The following is a 14,756-nucleotide window of genomic DNA, read 5'->3' as shown; positions in this document are numbered from 1 at the left end:
GTTTCCCTTCACATTTGCAGTGGATCTTAACCTAAATATCGAGTCTAAAAAAGAATAAAGTTCAATTTTTTTAACTTCATTTAAAAAATTCATGGGAAAAATACTCTTCCCATGAAGGTTCACAGATGTACACATGAGAATCAGTGCCATTTTAAGAGGTTAAAGTACTCCAGATTTAGCCTTATTGACAGAAGGAAGATTTTTAAAAATCAGCATTGACATAGTTCCATAATGAACATGGATTACCTTTGGTGAGAAAAAAGGGAGAAGGGGGAAGAAGTATCAGTTAGTGGTCAAGAGTGTTTTGTTCTATCTGCTGTGTGATATTACGCAAGTTACTGGCTCCCTGAGCCAGCTCCCTCGGTGCAAAATGAGGATAATAAAATGGGGATTTTTTGTTGAATTTTTATAGTATTAAAAAGATATAATGCAGGGCGCCTGGGTGGCTCAGTCAGTTAAGGGTCCGACTTCAGCTCAGATCATGATCTTATGGTTCATAGGTTGGAGCCTTGCATCAGGCTCTACACTGACAGTGCAGAGCCTGCTTCGGATCCTCTGTCCCCCTCTTTCTCTCTGCCCCTCCCTCCCTCTCCTGCTTGCACACTCACTCTCTCTCCAAATAAGTAAACATTAAAAACAAAAAAAGATATAGGGGTGCCTGGGTGGCTCAGTCGGTTGAGCATCCAACTTCAGCTCAGGTCATAATCCCCCGGTCTGTGAGTTCAAGTCTTGCGTCGGGCTCCGTGATGACAACTCAAAGACTGGAGCCTGCTTAGATTCTGTGTCTCCCTCTCTCTCTGCCCACCACCCCCCTCAAAAATAAATAAACATGAAAAAAGAGATATAATGCATGAAAAGCACTATAACAGCATTTGGGCACTAAAGTGCTGAATAAAAGTAAACTGTTAATAGGAAATTAGTATCGAAATATTGTCTCAAGAGGTAATTTGCTTAGTTGGAGAGAATGAAGACCCCTGGATCTTGTCCTATCTCTCTAGCTCTAAGAGCCTGAAAAATCGTTTCATTTGAGCCATGGCTAGAAAGATTCATATCATCATCCAGGCCTGCCTCATTGGCTTAGAAGGAGAATAAATAACTCTCTGGTCCAAGCTGGGGAGTCTGAGGTCAACATTCAAAGACCAGAGGACATCTCAGGCAGGTGTGGAAGAGTAGATGTTCCATGTCTCCAGGCCAGAAGCCCCCCACTGCCACCTCCAATGAAGCCAAGTTGGCAGGCTAGGAGCTCTGGGGGAAGAGAAAGGAATAGTGTTAAAGAGTGGATCAAGAAGGAGGATAAAAAGAGGGGATAGAAGCAGATGCACTCATAGGAGGGACAGGTATCATATCACCATATGGAGTTCATGCTCCGACAGCATGACAGCTATGCTCCGACAGCATAAACCAAATTAGTCTTGGGCTTCCCACTTAAGAGCCCTAAGGTGCAAGTCAGCTAACCTCTCTGAGCCTCCCTTTTTTAAAGTATAAAATAAGGGGACACCTGGGTGGCTTAGTCGGTTAACTGTCCAACTTCGGCTCAGGTCATGATCTCACAGTACATGGGTTCGAGCCCCGTGTCGGGCTCTGTGCTGACAGCAGCCTGGAGCCTGCTTCGAATTCTGTGTCTCCCTCTCTCTGTGACCCTCCCTCTCATGCTCTCTTCCTCTCAAAAATAAATAAACACTAAAAAATAAATAAAGTATAAAATAAGGATAATAGTACTATCTACCTCAAAGGCAATTAAATGAGGTAATATGCATAAAGAATGAAGCAGCATATTTGACACATGGTAAATGCTCAATACATGGTACCCGTTACTGTCTATGATAGGCATCTGCAGCACAATAATGTACATATTTACTGTAAGTTTAATCCCTAGAGACAAAGAATTGGAAGTGAATTTCAGATGTATGAAGAACTTGATCTCTTTTAGACACCCTGTCAATGAAAGACAAAAAGCATACAGGAAGCCTTTACTATAGTTGCTGCAAAAGCCTAGTTATTGTCCTTATCAATGAAATAGTAGAAAGAATTAGAGGTTGGCTTAAAAACCACTATCATTGGGGCACCTGGCTGGCTCAGTCAGTTGAACATCGACTCTTGATTTTATCTCAGGTTATGATCTCATGGTTCATGGGATCAAGCCCCAGGTCAGTCTCTGCACTAACAGAGTGGAGCCTGCTTGGGATTCTCTCTCTCCCTCTCTTTCTGCCCCTCCCCTGCTCATATACACATGTGAGCTCTCTCTCTCAAAATAAATAGACTTAAAAAACACACACACGATAAAACACTATCATTTAGGATTCATTAGAACTCGCTGAAAAGTAGGAAAAGGCAAGAGAATCTCCAGGACAGCAAAAAGACTAAACAATTTTAATGCCTGACATACACAGAATGGCGTAATAAGCGACCTCATCTCAGTAGACTGTACTAGGCTAGGACTACACTATGTTAAAGTGATAAACTTACAAAAACCAGGCTGAAAAAGAACAAACAGTTAATTTGGCGGGGGGGGGGGGTAGAGGAGTAGAGGTGAATTTTAGACTTGTTGGCTAATTTTTGCAAAACTTTTTTTTAAAGTCTATTTTGAGAGAGAGAAAGAGCGCAAGTATACGCGAACAGGGCAGGGGCAGAGACAGAATTTCAACCAAGCTCACACCGTCAGCGCAGAGCCTGAAGCAGGGCTCAATCTCATGAACCGTGAGATCATGACCTGAGCCAAGATCAAGAGTCGAACACTTAACTGACTGAGCGGCCCAGGTGCCCCCAAATCAGGGTATTTTTGGAGACCCCTGTAAGATCAAGAGAGAAAAAAAAAAAAAACACAACTGTATGATGGTCCAACAGTTTCAGGCCAAGTGAGAGAGGAGTTGGGGTGTTCATGTAGGACAGTGGTTTTCCAGCCTTTTCTTTCAGCTGGAGAATCTTTCATAAACAAAATCTTATTGATACCCCAACTATGAAGCAGATAAAATAGTGCTTTTATTCAACTCATTTATATGTTCAATTTTAATTCTCCCTCCACTTAAGACTGTAAATAAGAGCACAGGTATCTACACCAGTTGAATACACATTTGAATAAAGGCATTTTATTCTATTTCTTAAGGATTAAAGATATTTTTAGAAGATAAAATCCCAATTAGAAGCTTGCAGGATCCCAGCGTTTCCTGGAAGGTAGTTCAGAAACATCAACAGGATTCTGCAGATTGGGGCTAGCCAACTGTCAGGTGCTTTCCATAGGGACCTCGAGCTCACCACACATTCCCGTGGAAGTCACTTCTGTTCCTGTAAAGCAAGGAAGAACATGGTGCAGAGGACACCTCGATGTCTTCTACCTAAAGACAAACCAAACTCACACAGAAGGGACATGGAGAGGTGAGCACATGGATCCTGTGACCAGGGCCATATCTGTGAGAAGCTCCCCAGATCCCAAATAAAAGGAGAAGACAGACAGGTTGTACGTGGGCAGGCCTGGGTTTACAGGGCGGAGTGAGGGAGGCACACACACACACAGGCCAGAAGCAACCACCCTGGGAGGGGGGCTCAGGAAGGAAAACAAAGCATAGGACTTTCTTGTTGGGTGGAGCAGTGCGATGGTCAGGAAGGCAGGGAGTAACAAGGCTGACGTGGCTGAGGCAAGATGCAGAGAAAAGGAGGGGAAAGGTGGCTATGGAGAAAATGGCCCTATCTATGGTCATACAAAAGAGATGTGTAGGAATTTAGAACCGGAAAAGGCCAAGAGAAGTAGTCCTCTAAGAAGTACTGGAAAGCTTGTTGGGGGAGGTGCAGGGAAGCAGGCAAAGAAGATATGTGAAGAGTGGGGAAAGTAGCAAAGAATTTAAGGCAAGTGCAGAAAGAAACAAGGAGGATAAGAGGTTCAAAGGACGCTTTGAAGACCGAAATCTACACAAAGATAGTGTATGGGAAATCTTGAAATACAAATGGCCAAAGAAAAAAGGAGGCCAGAATCTCAGCCTGTAGAACTCAGGAAAGGAAATGAGAATCAGAGTTTATTGGATTTATAGAGTGTTTTGATGTGACTGAGTGTTGAAAGATTATTTGCCAGGAGGAGGGAGGTTTTTGTTGCTTGGTGGTAAAGAACGCTCAATAATCCCTTTTATGGTAATCTGTGAGGATCAAATGAACATGTACACAAATATAAGGTCCTCCATAAACACAAGATGGTATTACCAGAAAAGCAAGGGTAAGTCATAGTCTCATTTGGGCAGCAGGAATTTAGGAGGAAAAGAGTGGTCTGATTTATCAGGGATGGGCTAATGACAGCCTTTAGGAAAGAAAGAATGAGGAAAGGCAGAACTTATGGAAGCCACGTGGTCCTGAGAAGGAAATGAATGCCCTTGGTTTGAATTATAGGTTTGGGTTTTTAACGTTCCGTCCTTGGACCCAGTGCTGTAGCTGGCTGAAGAGCTGCAGAGCTATCTTCTATGTGCTGGGCACTTTACCTACATTATCCTATTTAGAACTAAAAACAGGCCTGTGAGAAAATATTCTGGAACACAGGTTAGGAAAACAAAGCTTGGCTAAGGCAAGCGAATGACCTAGGTTGCACAGCTAGGAAATGGGGAGTGAGGGCTTAAGTCCCAGCTCAGTGCACTCAGGCCTACACCTCCCTTTGCAGCTGGTTTTCCAGGTCCCAGACTCACAGCACCCTGAGATGCACCCTCCTCCAACCTTGTTGGCTCTTTGGGCAGCTGTGGCTTCCCCAGGTGGCAATAATCTCTCTTTCCTTGAAGGGTATTTGGTTTTATGAAGATCTTTAGTGCCCTTCTGGTGAAAACGAAATTTGAGGCAGGTAACGTATAAACAGATTCTCCCACTGCTATGCGAGTAAGGCAGAGAAAATTATGGTGTTATTAAGATTCCTGGACAGGAGCCACTGTCTTGTGTCCTGCCCAGCCCTCACCGTTGGCCAGAACCTCCTTGCAACCAGGGGCTCTCTTCTACAAAGCTTGCATGTGCTATAGCCAGTGCAAGGTCATACACATCATAATCAGCTCGTAAATATTTATCAAATAAAGGCCTAAAACATCTGTATCCAAGAAGTCAGAGCACTTCAGCTATGCAAGATGACTAAGTCCTACCCATCTACTATATAGCGTAGTGCCCAGAGTTAACAGCCCTGTATTGTGCATTTAAAATTTTGCTAAGAAGGCAGATCTTGAGGTGCCTGGGTAACTCAGTCAGTTGAGTCTGATGCTTGGGTTTGGCCCACGTCATGATCTTGTGGCTTCGTGGGTTTGAGCCCCACATCAGGCTCTGCGCTGGCAGTGCGGAGCCTGCTTCGGATTCTCTCTTCCTCCCCAACTCATGCTCTCTCTCAAAATAAATAAGTAAACTTAAAAAAAATTTTTTTTTAAAAGGGAGATCTTTTTTGTAATCACCAAAAAATAAAAAAAGAAAGAACATAGATGGTGATAAAGAAAGCAAAAAGAAACTTTTGAAGGTGTTGGATGTTTATGGCATAGATTGACTTATCTCCAAACTCACGTTGTCTACATTAAATAAATATATATAGCTTTTTGGGGTGCCTGGGTGGCTCGGTCGGTTAAGCGTCCGACTTCGGCTCAGGTCATGATCTCGCGGTCAGTGAGTTCAAGCCCCGCGTCGGGCTCTGTGCTGACAGCTCAGAGCCTGGAGCCTGTTTCAGATTCTGTGTCTCCCTCTCTCTGTGACCTTCCCCCGTTCATGCTCTGTCTCTCTCTGTCTCAAAAATAAATAAACGTTAAAAAAAATTAAAAAAATATATATATATAGCTTTTTGTATGTCAGTCATATCTCAGTTAAGTGATTTAAAACTAAAAAGCCAAGGCACAAGGATTTATAATACATAAAAGTAGAACTTTGTTTTCCAAAGTAGTTTTATCAGTTTGGACACAGGTGATCATCTAAACTTCACCCATAAGTCTTTCTGAAGGGAATAAAGCCCTGTAGATGGAGGTAAAGCCAAGGCCATTTGGAATGTGAAGATGTGGGGCAGGTGTCTTGGCTTCTCTTCAGCTGTGTGATGTCACCCAAAGCAGTGCTCCACAAGGCCAGCTTGGATAAACTTATGACCTCTGCTTGGCACTGTGTTCCTAAAAATTTTATGGGAAGGTCACTAATAAACTAAGTGTGTAAATGCTTCACCATCTAGTTAAAAAATAATAGCCTAACCGCTACTGGGACTGACTTACACTACGTATTTTCTGCAGAACACATTTATTTACCTTTCCTTCTAAGAAAATACACCTGGCAATAAATCAAGGGCAGTAAAAGTATCCATGGCTTGCTATTAAAACTTGATATGTTTTAATGACAATTTTTAGCATACTGTTTTTGGATGGATCAGGTATTATTTGAAAATAAGTACCCAATGAGGAAATGATTGGAGACTGGCACCAAGATAAAAACACAATCATTTGTCCTCAGTGTCTGTACGCAGATTAAATTCTCTGACACTTCAATTATATCTCCTGCTGAAAGATCAGATTGCACTTAAAAATGGTCAATATACTTCTACCAATCAGTCACTTGTATAAAAATGCCGCTATGCAACACAGTTGTCTTTTTTTTTTTTTAATTTAAACTACTGTCTAGTGAATTCAGTTCATCATACTCTTACAAAAAGGCTACAGTGAGGGGGAAGAGAGTCTATGGAATTTCAGGGACTTTTTTCTTTCTTTTTTGAAAAGAAAACCTCTCAAGAGGGTATCCAACCACTTCTTGGAGACATAATCATATGTAAAGAAAAGTGACCCGAATAAAGGAGGAATTAAAAAAAAAATCCTTAGTCACTCTCTAAGTTTATTCTTCAATTTAGGCCAATCCTCTTTTATAGGAGGCTCCTAGCAATTAGCTGGCAATTTTATCCTGTGAGTCTAAAGGATTAAAGCAGGAGCAAAGAACAAAAGGAACCGATTTGCTACCCTCTTCTATCAGTCCTTTCTTAACAAGTCAGACTTCATTTCCTCTAGGGCCCTCCTTACCCACCTAATCTGCTTTCTTTCTTCCTCCCATAGTCCCTTAGGGGAAGGATTCGTAAAGGTAACATTTGCTAATACCACCTAAACAAAATTCCCTCAGAATATACAAAGGTTTGAAAAATGGCTTCAGAAACTTGAGGTTGCTTTTTGTTTTCTCATTTTGGAATTCTGAGCAAAGTGTAACTTATTTGATCCTAAAACCTATGTAGTAGCAGGTAATATGCCTCCCAAGTTAGGTTTACCAGAAGTTTAGACACACTCTTCTCCCTCTTGCAGACTATCTAGGACAATGCTCCCATAAGGTCACCACATTAAAAATAAGCATGGCCTTGAGAACAGCAGATGTGACATCTGTCCAACTTACTACTCCATCTGTCACTGACATAGGCCACATACAAACCTCTAGAGCTCTTGGGGATTTTAAGGGGCCCGCTAATCCATTCCTTTTCCTTTACCCTTAAACCATTTCAAACAGACAACAATCTACTTTATTTTAAGGACATCCGAGGAAGAGTCCACAATCATTCTTAGCCAAATTAATTCTAGCAATTAATTTCTCTATGGCTTTCCCAGTTGTTCTGCAAACATACTCCTTCCCACAGTCCTGCCATAAAACAGAGGAAAGTACTGTAGCCATGAGCTTTGAGAAGACCTACAGACCTATTTTGAAGACAAACTAATTCTGATCTTACCCAGCAAACAATGCCCTGAAAATATTCTAATGAAAAATTAACTCTTACTTTTAAGTGTAGGTAGGTACACAGCTCTACAAATTTCTTCTATTCAACCTTCTATGGAAAGTGAAGGCTCAAGATGAGTACTTACCCACCATGATCCTTATTTGGAAGCTCTGTGGTACTGCTTGCTGCAGGAACCAAGTCTGACTATTTACAATTCTACAAGATCGATGTTAGAGAAACAAAGTTTTGTTTCAATACCAAATCTAGGAAACTGCCAAATCACAGATGGGCTTGCGCCAAAAATGGGTGGGAGACCTACCTACAGATTAAACCCCATTTCACACATACAGCCTCAAGGAAAACATACAGAACAGCCCCAAAAAAGGTTTTTCTCATATACATGATATGTTCACAGATCCAGAGTTTGAGAGTCACTGAGTCAAACCTAGAAAAACATGGACTGCTAATTTTGCTTCTTTCGGCCACCAATATCCACTTTTTTAAAAACTACATGCTACCAAATGATGCTCGTAATAAAAGGGTTGGTAAAAATACTGATCCAAGAAATCAAGTGGCTCACTTACTAATAATCTGAAATTCCAATTAAAATATCAACTGGAAAGAAATCTTCAATGTAAAAATCGCTCAAGTTGATCATCAGAGAAGAAACGAACATGCCCAAATAACCAGAATGACATCTGAACTCAGTGACTGCCAAATACAGCCTGTGAAATGTCCCATCAAAATAAAGATGTGAAATCAGTAAGCAGATGGCAAAATTCTTTCTAAAACCTCATATAAGGGGACATTTAAGGCATTTCTAACTGTTGTACAAAAGAAAAGAAGGAGGTTTCATCAAGTGTAACTCTAGCCAAGTTATGATAATAGGTTGCTTCAATCCTCTACTTGGCTCAGGAAGTAAGTGGCTTAAATGGGGGAAGCAGCTCTCAGTAGGGGACATGAATGCAAACCCTAACTCTGCAAGGTGGAAAATCACTGCAGCTCTGGATGAATTTCAGAGAAGAATCAGGCTGTTTCATAGTCAGAGGGCAGCCCGTGCTTAGTTGTAGTTTAGCTGATAATGCTTTGTGTCAAGAAATCACCTTTTCTATTTGAGATTTGTCTTAGGTTTCTGACCCATTTTCTTGTTTCCCAGGCTTTCTCTACCACTCTTGAAACTCCCAGACAACTAATGAACAAGGACTACTGTCTCCTCAGAGCCTCAGCATTTATCTTTGTAAGACTTGAAGGACACCACTTTGGTGTCTATAAACCTGCAATCACACATGGATGGGGAAGTTTGTAAAACATTTCATTTCCCATATAAATGGTAAAAACTAATCACTTTTAGAACAGGAAGAACAACATACAAAGCAGGATTGGGAGAGGTCTGTTTCACACAAATGCATCTCAGTTTCTGACTTGGATGAAACTGGCATATATTTCATACATTTCATATATTCTATATTCAGGTTTAAGAGATTTGCCTTTCAGTTTACATCTTAGTAATTCACCAATTGAACTTAAGAGTTAAAACTCTCACCATCAGAAAACAATGCTTTTTGGTGACGAAAGACTTTTAAGTAAAAACAGGGTTTAAACCAAAACTTGAGTGATATATTCTACAAGTTTCAAATTCTAAAAATAACAGGAGGACTGGAAGGATCAAAATGCCATGCATTAGTTGGATTACTTTGAATTTAGAGACAGGGACACTGTCCTCAGGAGATCAAATCTCCATTCACAGATTTCCCATAAGAACAGGTCTTTCTATAAGGCCATCAAGCTGTAGGTGATACAATGAACTGAGTTATAAAATAGCCTCTTTTTAGATTAGAGATGATACAAAATCAGTTTCTCTAACTCTTTTCTTCCTGAAAACCTTTTACTCTCAACCTAAACCTGTTTTGCCCTCCAGGAATTCCTGGTGTATTTCTTTGAGATATTCTCCACTTAGTAGCAAAGCCTACAGAAAACCATGATTACTAAGAGGCTATCTCTCAAAGAACACTTCTTCTCTCTTTGTGGGCACTCTAAATGACTACAACCATACACATATACAAAGGTATACAGCTATACGCAAAAGCAAGAGTACTTCAATGTTGGTTTAACAAACACTCTCGCTCAATTCGCCTCATGTACCTTATAGACTACAAGTAGTATTTAGGCATTAAAAATATGCAAAACACAATTTTAAGAATGCACCAACCATCCATAGGAGCTTATCTGCATTTTGTTACGCCTCTCATCATTTCTTAAATCAAAGCCTAAAAATGTGAAAATCTAAATAGCTGAAAACAATAGCAGATTCTGAAAATTATTAAACTGCATCTTACAACTTACCTGTATCCATCACTGAGATTTCACCAAGAACCAGATTCAGGTAGGGCACAGGGGCCACAGCTTCCTGTTCATAAGATATTCCCGCACATTTTACAAGAACGTACATCTCTACGTCCAGCCTTGGCATGTCTGAAGTTAAAATTTGATTATTGGGATATAATGGAATCAGGGCCAAGTGCTTTTCCAGTATCTACCACATTAACCTTCAAGGTCGGACACAGAGAAGAGGTGGTAGGGTTGGATTCAAAACTAAAGAACACTCCATCTGTGGGGTACATTTCTGTTGATTCTGACCTCAGAATCTTGCCACCTCAGCAACCACTTAAACTGAATTTTCACTTCTCCTGGCCCTGAAATTCCCTTTCAGTAGTTATTTCTTCCTTTAAATATAAACAATTTATGGCTAAGTAAAGTATATTCTAGTAGGAGAATATAGTGAAGGTCAAAAGAAGTTTCCTATGTACCACGAATGACTCGTGGTGGGCCAGAGCCCAAGTCATACTTAACAAGAAAATGAACAAACAAAAAATTTTAAGTATTATCATTTACTTCCTTAAAAATCTTGTTTTCTTTAAAACTGTAAACAAAATTGACCCCGATAGTAAAGATATTCACTCATAATTTTTTAACAAGATTTTAATAACTTTTTATTCCCACACAAAGCAATCTAATTTTCTGAAAAAAAGAAACTGCTACACAGAATCCTTTAAACATAGTTTGTATAATTCCAAATGAACAGAAGTAAGAGGCATGAGGGACCTCTGTGGTCATAGGTAAGCCCTAGTTGTCCCTTAGTTCAGGATCAAGGGCAGTTTATTCCATCACCTTAGCCAAATAAATGGTTCCTCAGTATCCCCTTTCAAATAGTTCATATGAAAGGGTTATTCTTAATAATGAAACTACCGAAGGGAGACAGAAAAGAATGAGAGAGAAAAACGAAAATAGTACAGTATAAATATTTCCATCCTAATAGTTAAGGACTCTAGGTATCAAATGGTACCAACTTGACATGTCTGAAAAGACCTTAATATTTAGAACATTTAAAAGAAAAAGGAGAAATCATCCTTCTAAGTACTTTGAAAGCATGTCAAACTATAGATTTACATGTGACAAAGTCTTAAGGACCACCAAATATGTAGAAATAGAAATTCCAAATGTTTTAGTCCTTTGAATATACAAAACCAAATAAGGCACAAGGACCTAAAGATTAAACACAAAGCGAGTTTATAATGTTCCAGTTTATGTGGTTTAGAGACCTTCTATTTTGTCCTGTAAGATAATTTCAATAGTTCTCTCTTGCATGCATCCCGATTTATTATGATTGTTGGAGATATATTCATTCTTAAACTTAGAACACGATATAGGCTATAAAATTTTCCAAATTATACTGTTGGCATAATCTAATTCAAAATGTAAAAATCTTCAAAGAGATTCAAAGAGACTTTCATTAAAACCCCCTGCTTATCTACTGCAAAATATAACTTTTGAACAAGAATATATAACTATTGCAAATAACAAACAAGATGGAATGATCATTGAAATGTCCATCCAGGAGGCCCTCAATTCTCCTATTTAGCTCTCAAACAACCTACACTTCTATGCATTACATATTGACACCCCTAAACAGACTTCTGAGGCTGATCCCAGATATTTGCATGCAGGAGATAAAAGAACATTTGCAGCTGCCATACACGCTGGTGATCTGTGAGTTACATGACCATCTTGCTGCATGCTGCATTTGTTCTTTATATTTTATTTAGTAAGTGGAAGAAGGGGGGGGGACACATCAAATGGCTGACATTGTAAGAACCACGGGACTTTAAATTTAACACAACTGGGACAAGAATAGAAACGGAGGAATGAGGAGTCTTTCGCCTCAGCCGGGTTCTCATAGGGCTTAAACTAGTGGATAGTGCTCAAATGAGAAAAAGAGCAAAGGCAAGAAACATGCAGAAAATATTGGAAATAAACTATCTAGGATTAGGTCTAAAAAATGAAGCATAATTGGGAGTTCTGGAGTGATTTAAGATCTCTACAACTCCTCTGTATTTAGTCCATTATCTTTTGCAGAACCAATTTTCACATACATCTTTAGGAATGTACTGAGAGTAACAGAAGGGAACTTTTTGTGCTGAAAAAAAAAAGAAAAAGAAAAAAATTGGCTCCAAACCAATTTTTTTTTTTAATTTAATGAATGATTCTGCATGACTCTGTATGAATAAAGATTAGAAAAAAATTGCCTTGGCAATGAACAAATGCAAACCAAGAAATTAAACACTAATCTACAGCAGAAGTTGCTACACAAGAGACGTTTATTAATGTTCTGTTGTATTTACAGTTTTAACATAGCAAACCAAGGTGAATTACCACTTGGCAGAAAGCACATCATTCTACATTTATAACTCATCGGTTTCTGCTAACACATTATAAAAGCAAGTAGTACTACAGTATGTTAGGGATCATCTCAAAAGTTCCAAACTAATTCTTTCTTTGCTCCTTAGTATCTAATACCCTCCCTACTCCAGCCCTTGGCCTAATCATCAGGAGACAAAAAAGAAAGGAGGAAAGAAAGAAAGAAAGAAAGAAAGAAAGAAAGAAAGAAAGAAAGAGTGAGTAGGACTCTTAATAATAAAGTATCAACTGTAAAATGTAATTAAGCTGCAATTGTCCTTGTCCTTTTTATTTTATAGTGACAACACCTTTACAATTTCTTAGGTACATAACACAGAACAATAAGGTACTGCAAAATTTAGAATACAGACTATAAAAAATTAATGCTTATTATTCATCAATTAAGAACTTAACTTAATCCTGACGACACCTTAAATGCATTTTGCACTATGATTTTGCTTCCAGGTGTTCACAGTACAACTGAATAAATTTCTAGATTAATTTTAACAGCAAGTATGGATTATGCGTAGAAATGCAGTCATAACAAAAATCTGAACTTTTGAGAAAATCCCTTTTAAAATGGCCAGCATTATACATATCTTACACTAAAATACTTAATTCCAAGTTCATTTTGAGATGGAGGATGAATAAAGCAAGATTGCCCCCTACTGACTACAGGGACAAGGCTCATGCTATTTAAAATAACTACAAACAATAGATAAGGCATTATTAATACATCACATACTTGATTGCGAGAGCTTTTTCAAACATTAACCACTAATGATTCAAAGTTTATGGAATTTTGCATTAACTATTAAAATTTTACACCTAGGAACAAATAAAGAGAAATGATCTTTTTCAACAGTACTTTATTTTTTTAAAGCAGGTGATTATTCCTCTGTGTTCTGCATCTTGATTCACTTCCTGCAGGTGTTCTCTTGCTTCTTGAGAGAGAATTCATAAACGCAGGAAGGCCTTTGCCAGAAAACATCTGCCAGAGAAGGATATTGAATATTGAAACTCTAGTTAGCTTGTTATTTTGGCCAAGAGAAGGATGTAGTCACAAAAGAAGGCAGGATGTTTGCAGACACAAGTAGATTTTAACATAGCTTTAAGATTACTCTACACTGACATCATACTATTCAATAAACATTAACATTTCAGTTCTTAAAGTTACCAAGGACTCTAGAACTAGGAAGAACTTGAATGCTTTCTCTAAAGCCCACGAAGCCAGGGATCGATCTGTCTCTCCAAACGTCCTAACAACATAACGAAACGCAAGTAACACTTCCTTCATCCTGCACTTAACCTCCACAGCAATGACTGAAACTTGGGGACTAAGAGACGGTAGAATCCAAGTGCACAGGTAATTTTCCTAATACACCTGAAGCTCCTGTTTACCCTGCCAATTCTGCCAGATCTCACACAAGGAAGATTTCCACAAAGGACGCCAATGATGTCATGCTGTACTTAGAGCACTGCAAAGTTAAAGAATAACTGTAAACTCACAGGTATCACAGATACTTCTTTCAATCAATCAGACAAAAAAGTCAATGTATTGTGGGGCATATGTTTCTGAAAAAATTTGATAAAGAAACTAATTTTTTTAAATGTTTATTTTTGAGAGAGAGAGAGAGAGAGAGAGACATAGCGTGAGCCGGGGAGGGGCAAAGAGAGAGGGAGACACAGAATCTGAAGCAGGCTCCAGGCTCTGAGCTGTCAGCACAGAGCCCGACACGGGCTCGAACTCATGAACACAAGATCATGACCTGAGCTGAATGAAGTCAGGCACTTAATGGACAGAACCACCCAGGGACCCCAAAAAACTGATTTTTAAAAAGGAATATACATGACTGAAATAAACACTCTCAAAACAATGCCCATATACTGCATATTATTTTTAAGTTTATTTATTTATTTTGAGAGAGAGAACAAGAGGGAGAGCATGAGGGGAAGGACAGAGAGGGAGGGAGAGAGAGAATCCCAAGTAGGCTCTGGGCTGTTAACACAGAGCCTGACTCAGGGCTCTTGACCTGAGCCGAAATCAAGAGTCAGATGTTTGACTGAGCCACCCACGTGCCCCATATATTCTGTATTTTAAATGCAGTTTTCATACAATACTTTGAGGTATTTCTGTTTTGGCATAATTAATCATTTTGGTTTTCATGGAATTAACAGGAAAACGTACAAGTGACTCCCTATGTTAATGCAAAAAAAACCACACAACAACACTGAAGACACGCACACTACTTCATAAATATTTGAGAAACAACTGTGTGGTATCATGCACCAAGGGAGAGTTGGATGGGCTCATATGGAGACCCTTAGCTTACTTTTCTACCTGTCCAGGTTACTGTAAAAG

At 39.3% G+C, this 14,756-nt stretch overlaps 1 protein-coding gene across 2 annotated transcripts in view; it reads right to left on the bottom strand.

Annotated features, from left to right (window-relative positions):
- Positions 1 to 11,753: 11,753 nt before the first annotated feature.
- NDFIP1 (Nedd4 family interacting protein 1) overlaps positions 11,754 to 14,756 on the bottom strand; it is a 56,350-nt gene continuing 53,347 nt past the window's right edge. For both annotated transcript variants that reach the window (XM_049648519.1, XM_049648518.1), the window contains exon 8: positions 11,754 to 13,385. The gene's annotated coding sequence lies outside the window, so the exon portion shown is untranslated. The remainder of the gene's footprint in view (positions 13,386 to 14,756) is intronic.

This window comes from Panthera uncia, assembly GCF_023721935.1.
Source record: "Panthera uncia isolate 11264 chromosome A1 unlocalized genomic scaffold, Puncia_PCG_1.0 HiC_scaffold_17, whole genome shotgun sequence".
Classification (NCBI taxonomy): Eukaryota; Metazoa; Chordata; class Mammalia; order Carnivora; family Felidae; genus Panthera; species Panthera uncia.
The sequence above is the reverse complement of the archived record's forward strand: the minus strand, read 5'-3'. Positions and strand labels throughout refer to the sequence as shown.